General features: G+C 38.3%; 1 pseudogene; it reads right to left on the reverse strand.

The window, feature by feature from the left end:
• LOC124085147 (protein DEK-like) overlaps positions 1-14279 on the reverse strand; it is a 37676-nt pseudogene extending 23397 nt beyond the window's left edge.
• Positions 14280-19722: the final 5443 nt, after the last annotated feature.

Consider the following 19722-nt stretch of genomic DNA (forward strand, 5'->3'; position numbering starts at 1 on the left):
TGGATCACAAAACAAGACCCAACAATGTGCTGCCTACAGGAGACGCATTTGATAGGAAAAGACATACATAGGCTGAAGGTGAAAGGTTGGGAAAAATCATATCACTCATATGGACTTCAGAAACAAGCAGGAGTGTCCATACTCATATCAAATAAAATAGATTTCAAGCCAAAGTTAATCAAAAGGGATAAAGAGGGACACTACATACTGCTCAAGGGAACCATACACCAACAAGACATAATAATCATAAATATATATGCCCCAAACAATGGTGCAGCTATGTTCATCAAACAAACTCTTCTCAAGTTCAAGAGTCTAACAGACCACCATACAATAATCATGGGAGACTTCAACACACCTCTCTCGCCACTGGACAGATCTTCCAAACAAAAGTTGAATAAGGAAACTATAGAACTCAATAACACAATTAATAACCTAGACTTAATTGACATATATAGAATATACCACCCAACATCAAGCAGTTACACTTTTTTCTCAGCAGCACATGGATCCTTCTCAAAAATAGATCATATATTATGTCACAGGGCAACTCTTAGACAATATAAAGGAGTAGAGATAATACCATGCATCTTATCTGATCATAATGGAATGAAACTGAAAATCAACGATAAAAGAAGGAAGGAAAAAGCATGCATCACTTGGAGAATGAACAATAGGTTACTGAATGATCAATGGGTTATAGAAGACATCAAGGAGGAAATTAAAAAATTCTTAGAGATTAATGAAAACACAGACACAACATATCGGAATCTATGGGACACATTGAAAGCAGTTCTAAGAGGAAAATTCATTGCTTGGAGTTCATTCCTTAAAAAAAGAAAAAAACCAACAAATAAATGATCTCATACTTCATCTCAAAATCCTAGAAAAAGAAGAGCAAAACAACAGCAAAAGAAGTAGAAGGCAAGAAATAATTAAAATCAGAGCTGAAATTAATGAAATCGAAACAAAAGAAACAATTGAAAAAATTGACAAAACTAAAAGTTGGTTCTTTGAAAAAATAAATAAAATCAACAGACCCTTAGCCATGCTAATGAAGAGAAGAAGAGAGAGAACTCAAATTACTAGCATACGGGATGAAAAAGGCAATATCACAACAGACACTTCAGAAATACAGAACATAATCAGAAATTATTTTGAATCCTTATACTCCAATAAAATAGAAGATAGTGAAGGCATCGATAAATTTCTTAAGTTATATGATCTGCCCAGATTGAGTCAGGAGGATATAGACAACCTAAACAGACTAATATCAATTGAGGAAATAGAAGAAACCATCAAAAGACTACCAACTAAGAAAAGCGCAGGACGGGATGGGTATACAGCAGAGTTTTACAAAACCTTTAAAGAGGAACTAATACCAATACTTTTCAAGCTACTTCAGGAAATAGAAAAAGAGGGAGAACTTCCAAATTCATTCTACGAGGCCAACATCACCCTGATACCTGCTCTGCCCCTCCTCCAATTGGTGTGACGTGTGTACCACGCCCGCGGACCCCTGGGCCTGTACTGCCGGTAGGTCGCAGGTCTGTCTACCTTGCAGGCGCGGGCGGCGGCTCTGCTCTGCCCCTATTCCAATTGGGGTGACGTGACTACCGCGCCGGCGGGTCGCTGGGCCTGTCCCGGGCGCGGGCGAAAGCTCTGCTCTGCCCCTACTCCAATTGGGGTGACGTGTGTACCACGCCGGCAGGCCACTGGGCCTAATCCGCCGGTTGGTTGCAGGTCTGCCTACCTTGCAGGCGCGGGTGGCGGCTCTGCTCTGCCCCTACTCCAATTCGGGTGACATGTGTACCATGCCGGCAGGCCGCTGGGCCTGATCCGCCAGTCTGTCGCAAGTCTGCCTACCTTGCAGGCGCGGGCGGCGGCTCAGCCCTGCCCCTCCTACCACGCCCGCGGGCCGCTGGGCCTGTCCTGCCGGTCGGTCGCAGATCTGCCTACCTTGCGGGCGTGGGTGGCTGCTCTGCTCTGCCCCTACTCCAATTGGGGTTAAAGTGAGGGAGACTCGGGTGTTTGTGACTCACTTTCTTTACCAGGAGACCAACTGTTTCTGTCACCGCTGGTATCGATGAAGTTCTCTCCTCCACCGCTTTCTGATGACATCAGATCTCTGCCATGTTGGTATCCCATGCGAATGGCAGCATTTCATTCCCTTTGCCGGGTGACCAGAGCAACGGGTGAGTCCTGACCGGCCCTCACAAGCCCCGTCTCTGTCCTGTTGCCACTGCCTATGAAGGCTCGGTTGGTATTTACATCCACAGTATTCAGCAGGACCCGGACCGAGAAGCAGTTTCTGCGGGTTCTTTATCCCTGGGCCCGATTTATTGTTTTTTAGGGGTTTCTTTAAGGCAAGTAGTACACCTCTTTAACTTACTACACAGTCTACCTTCAAATACCATTTTACTACTTCACACAAATTGTAAGAACTTTATTTTCATCTCCCTCTTCTTGGCCTTATAAATTATTTTTGTCATACATTTTTCCCCATACATGTTAGAAATTCCACAGCACATTGTTATTATTTTTGCTTAGTCCATTACCTTTTTAAGGGTTTTAAAAATAAGGGGAAAATACATTTTTTTCTTATCCACACAGTTACCATTTCCAGTGCTCTTTAGTCATGTGTATAGATCCAAATTTTCATTTGGCATCCAAAATTTTTTAATAGATATATTGTTTTATTTGTTTTAATTAGTTACACATGATTTAATAGATATATTGTAAACTCTGAAATACATTATATTTTTGTTTTGCATCTCTTTTGTGGGGGGGCGGGGATTGCTGGGAAAGAAAAGTATATGCACCTTGTACTTACTAAGCAAAGCATGCAGCTATCACTGAGCTACATCCTCAGCTCCACATTGTCAATTATCTTCTTTTTTCCACATATTTTTATTTATGCATCATAACTTTACATATCGATGGGATTTGTTGTTACACATCTGTACATGCACACAATATAAAAGTATAATTTTACCAATATCAACACCCAGCATTCCCTGTCTCCCTCAGGTTCCTTCCTCTACTGATCCTTTAAAGACACTTAAGCAATAAGAAAAATATTTTTATTTATCTGTGAGGCTGCCATTTCCAGTGTACTTCCTTCCTTCGTGTAGATCCTGATATTCAGCAGGCCTCATTTTTGTGTGTGCCTGAAGGACAGGTTTGCTGGTGATAAATTCTTTCAGCTTTTAGAGATCTTAAAATGTCATTTTTGAAAGAGAGTTTATTTGCTGAGAGTAGAATTGAAAGTTTCTATGTTGAATTGTTTTGTTTTCTTGTCAATATTTCAAATACACTGCTCCGCTCTCATTTGTAACAAGAAATCTGCCATTGTTATCTTTGTTCATCTGTATATAATGAAGCATCTTTTAAATCTTATTTTTATCATGTTTTGATTAACTTAACCATAGTGTGCCTTGTGCTTTGGTTTAGTTTCCTTCATATGTTTGGATTGATGGACTTAATGTTTTTATCAAAAACATAAGGAAAGTTTCTAGCCATTTTCTCCTGCTGCACACCCATTCCTTTCCTTCAGCGGCTCAATTATACATATATCATTCTGTTTGAAGTTTTCCCATTGCTCCCTGAGGTTCTGGTTTGGTTTTGTTTTTCAGTCTTCTTTTAATGTTAAGCTATCTTGGATAGTTTCTATTTCCATGTTTTAAAGTTTGTCATCCTTTTCTTCTGAAATGTCTGACTTGCTATTAATCTGATTCAGTGAATTTCTCATCTCAGATATTGTGACTATTATAATGACTACAACTGGTAAGTTTTGACTGAATGCCATACATTTCATGTTTTATTTGATGCAGTATAGTTTTATATTTCTATAAATATTCTGTAGCTTTGTTCTGAAATTCAGTTAATCTGATCCCAAGTTGGTTTTTTTTTAGTTTTTGGCGAACACAACATCTTTGTTTGTATGTGGTGCTGAGGATGGAACCCGGGCAGCTCACATGCCAGGCTAACTCGCTGAACCGCTTGAGCCACATCCCCAGCCCCAGGATCCCAAGTTTTGCTTTCACCTTAATCTGGTGGTATCAGAGCAGCATTTAATCTAAGAATAGATTTTTCCCCATTACTGAAGAAAAACCCTTCTGAATATCTGAAAACACATGAATTATGAAGTTTTCCACTTTGGCAGACAGGAATAGAATCTGTTGTTGCCCCTGTGTTAGCTCTGAACGTTGACCTCTCTCATCCTTTTGTAGGATTCCTGTCCCCGCTGCCCCTCCACTGTTCTTTAGTAGTTTACTCACATGCATTCACTAACCTTTATTCTGGTGAAGACTCAGAGGGATCCTTTGTAGATCTGCAAAGGTCTTTCCCTCCAATGTGCTCTTTTCTCTTGGTACTTTCCTTTACAAACTCAACTCATCTTCTCCCTACACTTCCAGCTGTGTCTTCTCAACTCAGGGACATCTTCAAATTTTTCTTGGTTTCTCCCTCCCTTTCCCAAGGGAGACTTCCACCAAAGCTCTCTCTATACTGTAAGTTGATGCAATCATAGGACACTCCCCATTTCCACTAATTTCTCATTTTTAAGAATTACTTATCATCACTTGATTTTCAATTTTTAAGCTCATTGTTTCTTACATTTTGTTTCATTTTTTAGATATTTTTGGTGGGATGGCAAACTGGTCCTTGATGTTCCATTCTGGCCAGAAATCAAAGTCTTCATTATTTGCTATTGAACCTTGACTGGTATATATGCCAACCTTGCCTCCGTTGGTTAAGTGCTGCTACTTGACCTTAGCCTCCATAGTATCCCCATCATCCCCATTCAATGAGAGAGTTGCTTTCTATGGTTGTATCTTCCTCAGCCTACAGAAAACAGCTGCTACAATACACCAATACATCAGGCTCCCTTCTCTGAGGTTATATCTCAGGGATTTAGGAAATGGAGTGCATTTGGGCTCTCAAAGACATATTAATGGTTGTGTAAATGGGTCACACATTAAATCTACTACAACATTCTTTTTCTTGCTGAACTAGTAGGATTTCTTCTTATCCACATTTTTCTCATGCTATTTAGCATCTCAATTTCAATTTGGCATAGATCCTACTAGACTAAGTTTTAGCAAACTAAACAAAAAAACCATTAAAATCACTACTATCTATTTCAACCAGCACATTATTCAAAATCTTTATGAAGTGAGTTCATATTAATGAATTTAATCAAATCTAAAATTTTATTTCTCCCCCTCCATTCTCATCCTGCCCCTTATCCATTATACTGCTTATTTCCTGGCTTTTGACAATATAAATTAGCAAAATCCTTATATTGACTTTGTAATATCCTCTGCATATCCTCATATCTGATTTTAGGGATAGATCAGGAAAGTGCTTAATATAGTACATGGGGAAAAATTGGTTTCCACAACCATTAAATCCTTTAACAAGGTAATTACAGATATTCCATCAAGGAAAAAAAAACTGTCTTTGATGAAGAAGGAAAGAAGGGTTCCTCCTGTTGAGACTTGGGAATTGATGTGCTCTCAAATGTCCCCAAACTAATTTTTTGTATCTCACTCTCAGTCAGTGCCCATTCACATAACAATCCCCAAACTAATTTTTTGTATCTCACTCTCAGTTAGTGACCATTCATATAACAATTCATATGAATTCAACCTATCTTATAATTCAGCATTACACTCGGAGTTGGATTTTTAGCTATTGCAGCCTTGTGGCTACAACAGGGACAATAGAAGCTATCTGATTATAGGATAGTCTGAGGAGCTAAAATTTTTAACTTTTGACTTATCCTTTTTTTTTTCCTTTAAAACTCATAGAAGAAGGGCTGGGGTCCAGTTCTATGGTAGAGGGCATGCATGAAAGTCTGGGTTTGAATCTCAGCACCAAAAAACAAACAAACAAATAAACAAAAACAAAACTCCCAACAGAGTGAAAAGCAGAAAGTTCAATTCATAGTACTTGCATTCCTCAGCCCCTCCCTGTGGGAGGCCACCAAAGCCTTGAACAGATCAGTCAGGTGAAAATTTAGGTAATGTTTCATCACTGTCTGTCATAGGCTTCCAGAATCCCATCCCTTAATGCTAATTGAAAATCATTGCCTTGCCTTCAAACACAGGCATTTCAGATTTCCAATCAGCAAGTCTCCATTTCCTTGAGGAGCTGTTGTTGGTCACCTTTCCAAGTATCAATAATGCATCTGTCAGGGTCTTTAGGTGCAAATAGCAGGATCTATTCTATCAACTTAAGAAGAAAAACTTAAGAATATTAGGTAACTCATAGTTTCTCCTGGAGGCCAAGAGAGCAAGACTCTGTAAATAGGTAGCCAGAAAAAAAATGTGCAAACCCTTGGTCTTGTAACAGTTTACTGGATATTTGAAACTCCACCTTTGCCACTCCCAAAGATAGGGACCTCTTCAACCACACCTGTTTCAAGACTAATCACTCTTGTGTGGCTGTTTCCTCACATTGCTTACTTCCAAATCCATGTCCCATGAAGGAGTGTCTGATTGCCAGAATCTGACTATATTATTTTACTCTACCTACATAAGCTCTGCAATTGTTAAATTTCTTGCTTCTACATTGGGAAAAGAGTATTCATACTATGGGAAGTTATCAAAATGCAAGGAGAAGTTCATAGTTATGGGATTTATAGCCATTGTTACCCATAGTGTATACTTAGGAGTTAATGCATTTGTATGTATACACACATTAATTTCAGTTACCCAAGAGCTCCCAACTTTGGGGATCAATGAAAAACTCAACTTAAATTTTCAACCCACATGCTTAATTTCCTTCACTAAGTAAAAGTGTAGATGACGTGGAAAGAAGCCAGATCAGCCCACAATACAGTCTTGCCTGAGACAGGAAGCCTACATCTGGTGCCAAAAATTCCCCTCCCCCTTGGAAATTCCATCACTTTGTCACCATGCAATATGCCTCAGTGACCCTTGCTACAATCTTGCGTACTAGGTCCTCTATTTATAAAACAGAATTTCTGGGTAGGAGAGCCCTGGCAAATATCAAGCTCTCTCTGTGCCAAGATAGGATTAGGGTTTTCTGCCTCTTGGTCATACCAATTGCTCTTAGAAGAGACAGAGGCAAGCGGTGGCTAAAATTATAGTGTCCAGCCCCACCTGACCCCCAGCAACCAGCCTATTATTCCCCCTTTTAGAAGAGCTAATGTTCCCTACCCCTTATGGGGGTCAGGTGGCTGAGGACTGAAGCCAGGGTTCTTCTGATGGTGATGTGGACTCCAGGGTTTGCAGCGGAAGCAATATCACCTGGGATTAAAGGATTGCCGCCTCTTTAAATCTGATCTGAGTTATTAGTAGGCTGTTCTTTGGCCCATTCTTCTACCATCATTCATTCAGGACTATCATTTGATCCAGAGAAATAGATCTCTGGGTTCAGGAGAATCTTTCCTAGTGAGTAGGCCTATGTGGAAGGATCATCATTAGCAAGACACATTCATCAAATACCTTATTATCATCTGCTCTGCCAGGACTCCATAAAAGAGAAGCAGGAGGCACAGCTCTTGCCTTGGGGGCACATAACTCAACACAGACATGGGGGCTTGGACAGTTCTGAAAAGGACAAACATGTGGTGAAAAAGAAGAACAGGAAGCAGCTGACACATAGAAGAAGCACCAACTATGGTGCTGACATCAAACCCTCTGTGTTCCCCTCCATCCAGGTCCTCATGAGCTCATCGGGGAGCTATTTGAACAGCCTCCTCACTGCATCTCCACCTTCAGCAGCTCCCTTCCTGGGTCCACCCTGAGCACACATTGTCTTTTACTCAGAAAGCATAGGGACCCCCACACACACTGCTTCCAGGAGACTTTCTCAACCTTTTGGTTAAAATTTTCAGAGCCTCCCACAGGATGCAAAATAAATTATAATCTTGTGATTTGCTAAAAGTAATGAAAAGCCATTTATAATTTAGGAAATCTTACAGTTATATTTTATTGGTTCATACAGTACCTATGTCCATTCAAAATGATACATATTTAAGTGGGATTTTATTTTTTTTGCCCAAAGACAACAGATCGTGGCCTATTAGAATTTCAGGAATCTCTTTTTCTTGTCCCATTCTCCCTTGGAGTTTCTACTATTCTCAGTATAAAGTTGAAATCTGTTACAATTTAGTCACCACTTATCTTTCCAATTCGACCTCCTGTACTCTTGTTCGTAGCCATTTATCCCATTTGGACAGTCATTCGTAAAGCGTGTGTCTCCACATCCACACTTTTGTTCATACTGCTGATGTTCTGAGAACCTGTTCCTTCCACTCTCTCCCTCCCATCACTAGTTACCCAAACCCTCCCCATAGTTTGGAACCATAACTTAACTGCCGCCCACCATCCCAATAATCTGTGGATCTCCTTAAGAAAACATGGATTTCCTCAGTTCTCGGCTCCCAGTTCCTTACATCTGAGACAAAGCCCAGGAATCTGTATTTTTTAATCTCCCCTAATAGTCCTCATGGACCACAGATTTAGGAAACACCTTCTAGAGCTATGGATTCTAGACTGCTGGATTTCATTATTCGGATGACTTGAATATGTATGCATATACATCACAATGAGGAACTCACTGTAGCTGCCAACTTCATATTTTGCTTAGTGAGTATATTATAAAACATCAGAAGAAAAGGACATTGCCCTTTATGTCTCCAGGATAAAAGAAAAAACACTTAACTCCATTAGCATTACTTTAAGGAGCCCAGTGCATGGGCATAGCCCTGACCCAAGTACTGAGAAGTGGAGAGTGTACAGCTCACAGACTGGAAGAGGAAGCACGGGGTAAGATTCACCAACTAGGAAACAACCAAAGTCCATTTCAGGAAGTAGTAAGGTCAGAGCAGGAGCTGGTTCTCAAGACTCAGGCGTGCCTGGACCTTGGAGGAAGGACGTCATAGAGAAGGTGGAATCCTAGCCAAATAGACTAATGGGAACACCAGAAGTGTGGGGGGGAGCAAAGTGATGGTGAAGGGGCAGCCTGAATTCACATTAGAAACCAAAAGAGCCTGTCCTCTCAAAAGAGAGCTTCATTTGCCTTGTCCTGAGAAGGAACTGAACTAACCAGGTAAAGAGGGAATCAGAGGCAGATTTCAGTATTATCAAAGGAACTCTAAGTTCAAGCTCTGTAACTCTGCTGTGTACTTTCCGTTTAGCCACCTGTATGACCTGAGTGGAAGTGTAGAAGAGCAGAAAGTGCAGGGGCCAGGGTCTACGCCCAATTCTGTGTGGATGAGTCACATGGCTTCACTGAACCCTGGATTCTTTGTCTGAATGTTGGGAGTAACATCTACCTCCTGGAGATGACAGACTTAGATAAGATTTGTGACTCAGCTCAACCATGTCCCCTTCTGTGAACCTATACAGATCCCAGCCTCCTGATCCCCTGGTCAGAAACCATCATGTGGCCCTTTGTGCTCTAGCATTCTACATACCAATTTCTAACCCATCTTTTTTTACATGCTTCTATCCTTGTACTAGACTAAGAGCTCCTTGGGAAAAAGAGCGGTCTTACTCATGTTAAGTTGTAGTACTTAATGTTCTGGCTGACTGGCACAACTGAAAGCTAAATAAACACCCATTGGATGACTGAAAGAATTAATGCATTTTAAAACACAGGTAAAATATAATAATTCTTTTAAATAATATGGTATAATCAATTATATATTGTAATATATGATTATCATAATTATTATATATGATTATATGTCAGATATAATTATATATAACATAGTTTATTATGATATAATTATTATGATAAATATATATTATATAATTATATATTATATAAAATATAATATACATAATAATTTTATTATATAATATATAGATATTAACTATTATAATCAATTACATAATATATAAAATAATATATTATTGATTATTCATAATACTAATTCATCATAATTAGTATACTAATTCATTCTAATTAGTATAATGAATAACTGATGCTTTATTGATTATCCATTATGCTAATTTATTATAATTAGCATAATGAATAATCAATGCTAATATAACATGTAGTTGATGATTACTATGATTAATATGTCAATTATATTATTTTTATTAATATATCAGTATAAATAATGTATATATGTCAACATAGTAATATTATATAAATAATATAGAATAGATTATAATAGATTGTGATATATAATACATATTATATAAATTATACAATAATTTATATCTATAGTATAAATCACTTATTAAAATGGAAGTAACCATTTCCACTCCTATGAACTTCCCCTTTGTGGTATTTTCTTATGCTCTTAATGGCTGACTGAGTCTTTAAGAACCAACTTTTCCAAGAACAAGGGAGATCTTTCCATCTTCTAAGGTCTTCTTTAATTTCTTTCTTTAGTGTTATAGTTTTTCACTGTACAGGTCTTTCACTTCTTTCACTGATTCCCAAATATTTTTTGAGGCTATTGCAAATGAGGTAGTTTTCCTCGTTTCTCTTTCAGAGGATTTGTCACTGATATACAGAAATACCTTTAATTTATGGGTGTTGATTTTATATCCTGCTACTTTGCTGAATTCATTCACTAGTTCTAGAAGTTTTCTTGTGGAATTTTTTGGGTCTTCTAGGTATAGAACCATATCATCAACAAATAGTGCTAATTTGAATTCTTCTTTTTCTATTTGTATCCCTTTAATTTCTTTCATCTGTCTACTTGCTCTGGCCAGTGTTTCAAGAACCATGTTAAATAGAAGTGGTAAAAGAGGGCATCACTATCTTGTTCCAGATTTTAGAGGGAAAGCTTTCAATTTTTCTCCATTTAGAATGATGTTGGCCTAGGGCTTAGCATAGATAGCTTTTATAATGTTGAGATAAGTACCTGTTCTCCCTAGTTTTTTCTAGTGTTTTGAACATGAAGGGGTGCTGTATTTTGTTTATTACTTTTTCTGCATCTATTGAGATGATAATAAGAATCATATTATAATAAGAATCATATTATCATCTCAATAGATGCAGAAAAAGTAATAAACAAAATACAGCACCCCTTCATGTTCAAAACACTAGATATTATTCTTATCTTTAAGTCTATTGATGTGATGAATTACTTTTATTGATTTCTGTATGTTGAACCAACTTTGCATCCCTGGAATGAACCCCACTTGATCATGGTGCACTGTCTTTTTGATGTGTTTTTGTATTCAATTGGCCAAAATTTTATTGAGAATTTTTGAATCTATGTTCATTAGAGATATTGGTCTGAAGTTTTCTTTCTTTGATGTGTCTTTGCCTGGTTTTGGAATCAGGGTGATATTGACCACATAGAATGAGTTTGGAAATTCTCCCTCTTTTTCTATTTCATGAAATAATTTGAGGAGTATTTGTATTAGTTCTTCTTTAAAAGTCTTGTAGAAATCAGCTGTGTATCCATCTGGTCCTGGGCTTTTTTTGGTTGGTAGGCTTCTGACCCCACTAACCCATTCCTTGGTTTGTACCCAAAGGACTTAAAAACAGCATACTACCAGGACACAGCCATATCAATGTTTATAGCAGCACAATTCACAATAGCTAAATTGTGAATCCAACCTAGATGCCCTTCAGAGATGAATGGATAAAGAAAATGTTATACACACACACACACACACACACACACAATGGAATATTACTCAGCATTGAAAGAGAATAAAATCATGGCATTTGTAGGTAAATGGATGGAGTTTGGAGAATATAATGCTAAGTGAAGTCAGCCAATCCCAAAAAAACCAAATGCCAAATGTCTTCTCTGACATAAGGATGCTAATTCATAATGGGGATGGGGGTAGCATGGGAGGAATAGACAAACTTTAGATAGGGCAAAGGGAAGGGATGGGGAAGGGGGAATGGGGATAGGAAAGATGATGGAATGAGATGGACATCATTACCCTAAGTACATGTATGAAAACACGAATGGTGAGACTCTACTTTGTGTACAGCCAGAGACATGAAAAATTATTCTCTATTTGTGATATGAATTGAATTACATTCTTCTGTCATCTATAATTAATTAGAATAAATAAAATTTAAAAATTAAAAAAAGAACCAACTTTTCACCTGATAATGAAAGTTCACTAGTAATAATTAAGAGTGTGACAATAAAATTTCCCCTTAAAGAGGAGCTCCTTGAATCTCTGGGATGATGAAAGACAATTTTCTATATGAAATACCCCTGACATTTTGTAAAATCATTTGCAGGAAAAATACCTAGCCATTAACACCCCCATTGAACTGTGACTATGACAAGAAATAAATCTTGTATTTGTTATCAAGGTGCTAACATTTAAGGATATGTTATACAGGTCAACCTACCCTGATTAGTTTACTTCAATTATCCCACCATTCAGTTCCCTTCCACCCCATAAGCCTAGTTCTAATCTCTGGTCTCCCCCACAGCATCCAATCTTTTACATGCAGTGTTCAGACATTGGAAGACAACTGCCATGCTTCAACCCACTCTTTTTCCTTTTTTCAAACTAAATATCCACAATTTCCTCATCATATTTTCCATCCTTTGTGTTTGAAATCTGCTTTTTCTCTATGAATATGAAAGATGAGAAGAACTGATTCTTTGGATTGGCTAGAATTTTTCAAAATAGGGTCATAGAAATTTTGGCTAAATAAAATACCTTCTTAAAAGACAACTTTCAGATTTGTATCCCCTCAATTTCCATTTGAAGAAAAAACCCTGGGTTGATTGACACTCTCACAGCAAAATCAAAGCAAACAAGGATTCATTGAGTTTGAGCAAAACAGCATCAAGTTTATTTTTATTTTTATGTATATATGACAGTGGAATACATAACAATTCATGTTAACTATATAAAGCACAATTTTCCATATCTCTGGTTGTATACAAAGTATATTCACACCAATTGTGTCTTCATACATGTACTTTGGATAATAATGATCATCATATTCCACCATTATTTCTAACCCCATGTCCCCTCCCTTCCCCTCCAACCCCTCTGCCCTATCTAGAGTTTATCTATTCTTCCTATGCTCCCTCTCCCTATCCCACTATGAATCATCCTCCTTATATCAAAGAAAACATTTGGCATTTGGTCTTATGGGATTGGCTAACTTCACTTAGCATTATCTTTTCTAATTCCATCCATTTACCTGCAAATGCCATGATTTTATTCTCTTTTATTGCTGAGTAATATTCCATTGTGTATATATGCCACATTTTTTATCCATTTATCTATTGAGGGGCATCTAGGTTGGTTCCACAGTTTAGCTATTGTGAATTGTGCTGCTATAAACATTGATGTGGCTGTGTCTCTGTAGTATGCTATTCTTAAGTCTTTTGGGTATACACCAAGAAAAGGGATAACTGAGTCAAATGGTGTTTCCATTCCCAATTTTCCAAGAAATCTCCATACTGGCTGCACCAATTTGCAGTCCCACCAGCATTGTATGAGTGTACCTTTTTCCCTACCTCCTTGCCAACACTTATTGTTGTTTGTCTTCATAATAGCTGCCATTCTGACTGGAGTGAGATGAAATCTTAGAGTGGTTTTGATTTGCATTTCTCTAATTGCTAGTGATAATGAACATTTTTTCAAATATTTGTTGATTGATTGTATATCCTCTGAGAAGTGTCTATTTATTGATTGGGTTATTTGTTTTTTTGGTGTTTAACTTTTTGATTTCTTTATATACCCTAGAGATTAGTGCTCTGATGTGGAGGGGTAAAGATTTGCTCTCATTCTGTAGGCTTTATATTCACCTCACAGTTTCCTTTGCTGAGAAGAAACTTTGTAGTTTGAGTCCATCCCATTTATTGATACTTGATTTGAATTCTTGTGCCAAAGGAGTCTTATTAAGGAAGTTGGGGCCTAATCCCACATGAAAGCATCAAGTTTTGAACAAACAGAATCATATTAAGCTCTGTGATGCCTTGCAGAAACTTGAATTGATTTTTTGCAACCATGTCAGATAAACCAAACAACCAGTGCACACAGTTCTAAGGTTTTTTGGTGCACTGTATAGTCAGCAAACGACAATCCATAAGATGGATGAATAGCAAAGCCTTTGGTGTCAAGAAGATCAGAGTGGCAATCTTCTTTAAAATCCCTTCTCCACATCTCCCATATTAATAGAATTTTAGTTGGGTGTGTAGCCTCTCAAACAGTCCCTGCTATAGTTTGGATCTGGAATGTCCACTAAAGGTCCATGTGTTAAAATCTTGTTACCGAGCCCATGGTGCTGCTGGAAGGTAGCAGAACCTTTAGGAGGTGGAGCCCAGTGGAGGGAACATAGGCCATCGAGAGTGTGCCTTTGAAGGGGATTTGAGGACTCAACTCCTCTTCCTTCCCTCTGTTTTGCTTTCCCAGTTGTCACAAGGTGAGCAGCTTCCTCTGTCCTGTGCTCCCACCATTATATGCTGCTTCACCACAGCCCCAAAAGAACAGCCAATGAACTATGGACTGAAACTTCCAAAACTGTGAGCCAAAGTAAACCTTCTCACTTTTTATGGGCCAATAATTTAAGAATGAAAAATATCATTTAAAAATTAAATACAACTAAAAAAAATAAAGACACTGCTTAAGACATCAGCAAAAACTATAAAATATCAAGGAATGATTATAATATTGATGCAGCTGATGTTATAGAGAAAATATTTTTAAATTATTAAAAAGAACTTTAAAAAGAAGACTATATTCTCCAAATTAATGTACAGATCCAATACAATTTCAAATTGCCAATGTTTTTTTTCAGGTAACTTAGATCAACTAACTTTAAATTTCAAATTTTAAAAAATACAAAACAATTGCATAAATGAAGAGGCTGTAGGGAAGAATTAATCTTACCAATTAAATGAGCATGTATCGTCACAAAAATAGATGAAAAATAAGTGAAGTGAAATGAAGCTCACTACAGACCTAAAAACAATAGAAGCTTGGAACAAAATAGAAGTGTCATTACAAACCAGTGAAAAAATAGATTGGCTATTTAATGAGTGCTTATCCATAGGGAAAGAAACTGCCCACCTCATGTGATACACAGAAAAGTATAATGCACAGGTAGTAATTCTTTCAAAAGAAACATTTAAAACGTATAAAAGAAAATAAAGAGTTAATAAAACACAGCGTGAAAAGAAAAACCACAAACTGAAAAAAATGGCAACATAATTATGACTCAAAAAACAAGGATTATTGCTTGTAATATGTAAGAACTACTCAAATTGAAAAAGTGGAAAAGGGACATACATGGACAATTCTCAGATAAATAAATCTGAACAATAAATATGTGAAAATATGCCCTACCTCACTAATAAACAGAGAAGTGCAAATTAAAATGACCACTAAATACCATGTCACACCAATTAAATCGCAAAACGTTAAGCCTGATAACAGTCTCATTCACTACTGTGAATAGGTACACTTTCCAGATCGATTTGGCAGTACCTACTAAGCTAAAGACATGAATGAATAACAGCAGACGACAGGCGGTTCTTCTGGGTGGTGCTCTAGAGAAACCTGCAAACATGCTCAAGCAGACACACCCAAGCATCTTGTATGGATTCTCAGTGATCTAAATGTGTTTGACCGTTGTTTTGGCTCTTGTCTTATTCATGAGCTCGGTAAACAGTAACTTCTTACTCTAGAAATTTAAGTTCTTAAATTCTTGTCAATGCCTTGTATTATTTCTGATAAGCTCCTTCATTTCAGAGTCTGTGCCCACCCCTGTCCTGGCTGCCCTGAGCTGACAGCTTTTCTTCCCCACACCCTTCCACCATGCTGTTCTGCCTCACCTCGAGCCCAGAGCACTGGAGTTGGACTAAACTTTTAAAACTGTAAGTCCAAAATAATTTTTTTCTTCTCTATTAAAAAAAAATTCTTCACTTCAAACAACTTAGAAATACAGTTTTTCCAATTAAAAAAAAAAAGAGAGAGAGAGGTCAGGTCAACACCTGAAAACTTTAAGTTGGTAATCCTATCTACAGTTTCCAGTTAACTACCAGGTGCATCATTTACATAGATGGTCCAACATTATCCTCACTTCAGGAAAGTTCCCCAACAAGAAAGGTAGAGAGAAAGCAAACCAAAGAAGGAAAGAAGGCAGAAAAACACAAATTCTTCCCCTTTTAGCCCCAAACTGGTAGCTGTGCATGGGACTTGGGGCCTATTAGTCTGCTTCTCCAGAGAAACAGAATCACAGGACAGTTTACACATATGTGTAGATATTTTGTGTAGTTATATATGGTATATATATATATATATATGGTATATATGGTGTGTAGCGTTATCTATCTTTCTATTTATAGGTGGGAGGAGGGAGAAACAATATATATAAAATCTCCCCTTTGCATCTGTTCCTTTGGAGAATCCTCACACACACACACTCTCTCTCTCTCTCTCTCTCTCTCCACACACACACACACACACACACACAGAGAGAGAGAGAGAGAGAGAGAGAGAGAGAGAGAGAGAAAGAGAGAGAGAGAGAGAGATTTTAAGGAATTGGGTTATGCAATAGCAAGGACTGACAACTCCTAAATCTGCAGTCCAGGCTGGTGGACTGGAAATTCAAGCAGGAGTTGGTGTTGCCATCTTGAATTTGAAGGCAGACCAAAGGAAGAACTTTTTTCCCTTTCAGGAATGACCTCAGTGGTTTTTCTTAAGTCCTTCAACTGATTGGATTGGGCCCACCCACATTATGAAGATAAATGGCTTCACTCAAAGTGTATTGATTTAAATGTTAACCACACCTAAATAATATCTTCATAGCAATGTGTAGGCTGGTATTTGATCAAACAACTGGGTACCATGGCCTAGACAAGTGGATACACAAAATCCACCATTATAGAGCCTCACCATTATTAATTTCTGAAGGGGAGAAAATACGATTTTTGTTTAATTCTAAGTTTGCAGTTTAAATGGATTCTTGCTACAAAAGAGATTAACAAGAGAAAAACAAGCAAGAAAAACAAGCACATATTATTAACATGTGCCATGCTCATCATGGAAGAGAAAAGTGACTTGGGGCAGTGGCTTAGAAGGCTGCCTTAAATAGTATTTCAACAAAGAACAATAAATCTCAGAGAAGTAACAAGACAAAGGAAAGCAGTCCCAGGCCTCAGAGGCAGGAAAACTGTGGGAAGGTAAATTTATGGGACGAAAGTCTGCTGGCAGATTCCTCTGGCGCCACGTCCCTGAGCTGAACAAGCATTGTAAAAAGAATGTGCATTTAGTCTTTCTGTGAGAAAAAGGAGGAGGGACACAGAAAGACCTTTTGTCTTTGTGACTCTCTGTGCTGCTTTTACACAAATACAGAGAAGGGCGAGAGTTCTCCTGCATCTTGATTGCCTTGCATTCAACAATTTGGGGAAATATTTTATATTTATATTACATAACTTAAATTGGGAAAGAGATATTTTTATTTCTTTTGGGTCCCACTGAGCAAACACACAGCATGTACTCAGCATTAGGCACTTTTCTAAACACTTTACAAATTCTTAAGACAAATCCCTGGGGTGGAAGTTGAGCATCCCTCATCTGAAAATCTGAACTCCGAAATGCTCCAGAATCTGAAAGTTTTTAATTCCCATGTGACAGCCTGAGTGAACTTCACACTGTCAAACTTTGTCTCTCACACAAAATTATTTACAATATTATATAAAATTATTGATAGGTTATATGTGTAATGTGTGTATGAAATATAACTAAATTTCACGTTTAAACTTGGGTTCATCCCCAAGATATCTCATTATGTACATGCAAATATTCCAAAATCCAAAACACTTTTGGTCCAAGGGAGACTCCATGTATATTTACTATTATTATGCCACTTTTCAAATAAAGAAACTGAGGCACAGAAAGTTAAAGTTATACAGCTAGGTATGCCCCAGGTGTGAGTGCCTATTCTTAACCTCCAGACTATGCTCTTTCTAAAAGGATCAGCAATTTTTTTCTGTAAAGGATAGACAATATCTCTTTTAGACTTTGTAGGCCACATGCAATCCCTGTTGTAGATTTTCCTTCTTTTTCCTCCTCCTCCTCTTCTTTTCTTTTCTTCCTTTTTTTCTTACAACTCCTCCCATATGTAAAACTATTCTTAGTATGTGATCTATACAAAAAACAGAGGTCCAGGGCTGGGGACTGTAGCTCAGTGGCAGAGTGCTTGCCTAGCATGTGCAGTGCCCTGGGTTTAATCCCCAGCACCACAAAACAAAAACCAAGAAACGAAAAACAGGCCCAGACTTCACCCACCAAAGATTTGAATCTAGAAGTTCTGGCAGTTATATGCACATTTAATGTGCTTGTAGGTAATTTTGTGTTTGTTTTTGAGACGAGTCTCATTGTGTTGCCTAGGCTGGCCTAAAACTCATGATCCTCCTGCCTCAGCCTCCGAATCACTGGGATTACAAGTGTGCACCACTAAGCCTGGCTTCAACCTGTATTATTGAGCTTCTGTCTGAGGCACACACAAGCGAGGAAGGCAGACATAATCCTTGCCCTGCAGTTGGCCACCTAGTCAGAGAGTCCAGGCTTTCAACATGAGAACCTCTTCAATCTGGAGCTTCAGACCATTCAGGACTCAGCCCATGTGGACTGCACTCCTGAGGTGTCAGGAGCTCTTCAGGCCACCAGGATCCACACTCAGGCCCTGCTAGATTTCTGCTGCTCCCTCACCGTTCATGTCGTGATTTGCATCTATTATTTTAATACATAGGGTTCTGAGATCTTCCATTCCACTTTGCTGTTCAACTTGATCTCCATTTCAAATCTGCCATAAGCCTGAAGGTGGTATGGTATGATTTGAAAAGAATTCTACAGAGTGTGTGTGTGTGTGTGTGTGTGTGTGTAAATGGCCTCAAGTAAATTCATGTGAGATGTAGAATTTAAAACCAAAACACCTCATTTGTCTTCTGTTAACTGTGGTCACTTCTATTCATCTTTGGTAGTCAGGTTTTCATCCATTTTCTTTCAGTTCTGAATAAACCAGGTAAAAAGACCCCACATAGCTTTCTGAGGGTCTCATGAAGGTGGCTTCTAAGCAGAGTAAAGTTCCTGGTTATAACTTTCTAAGCCCTTGCTTTACCCAGTCTTCCCTAAGGCTTGCTTTGAAAATCACCAACTTCCCCTTTAAAATGTGTACATTAATTATAGCACATATGTAGTCTACACTCTCATTCAACTGAGGGACAGAAAGGAACATCATTTCATTCGACTTTGTTTGAACAGACAGTCTGGAGAGTGAGGTCAAAGAGACAGAGGGACCTCACTCTGCTGGAGATGTTTCCAGAAGAGCTATGTGCAAGTCAATTTCTTCCCAACCCAGGGCTCTTTTCCCCTTGACTGTAGAGTGTCAGGGTTATCTTATTCTTTTATCTTCATGTAAAATCCCTAAGTGCTAAGGACACAATGGCCCACAGTGGGGTCATGGTAACTTGGCTCTGTCTGGTTGTCTTTGTAACCTGACCTTTATTCTTTGTCTGCAGTATTCACCTGGCTATTAGTCAGAAGGTATAGCCCAGGAAGGTAGCCAGTGGCCAGTGCCTGACATGCTACATTAACTGCTTGTTATTCACTGAAGGTAAGTGGGCAGGCTGTCTGGGAGCGAAGGGGAGAGCCTGCTTTTAGTTCCCCCTCTTTAAGTTTTGCTGTTTCCACCACAAACAACATTAGCACCGAAACAGAACAAAAACCAACATCACAGCATTCCGTTTCTGTGCTGCTAGTTCACCATCCTTCTCACCAATTA

This window comes from Marmota monax, unplaced genomic scaffold, assembly GCF_021218885.2.
Source record: "Marmota monax isolate L192 unplaced genomic scaffold, Marmota_monax_Labrador192_F-V1.1 WCK01_AAM20220418_F8-fsc00062, whole genome shotgun sequence".
In the NCBI taxonomy this organism is placed as follows: domain Eukaryota; kingdom Metazoa; phylum Chordata; class Mammalia; order Rodentia; family Sciuridae; genus Marmota; species Marmota monax.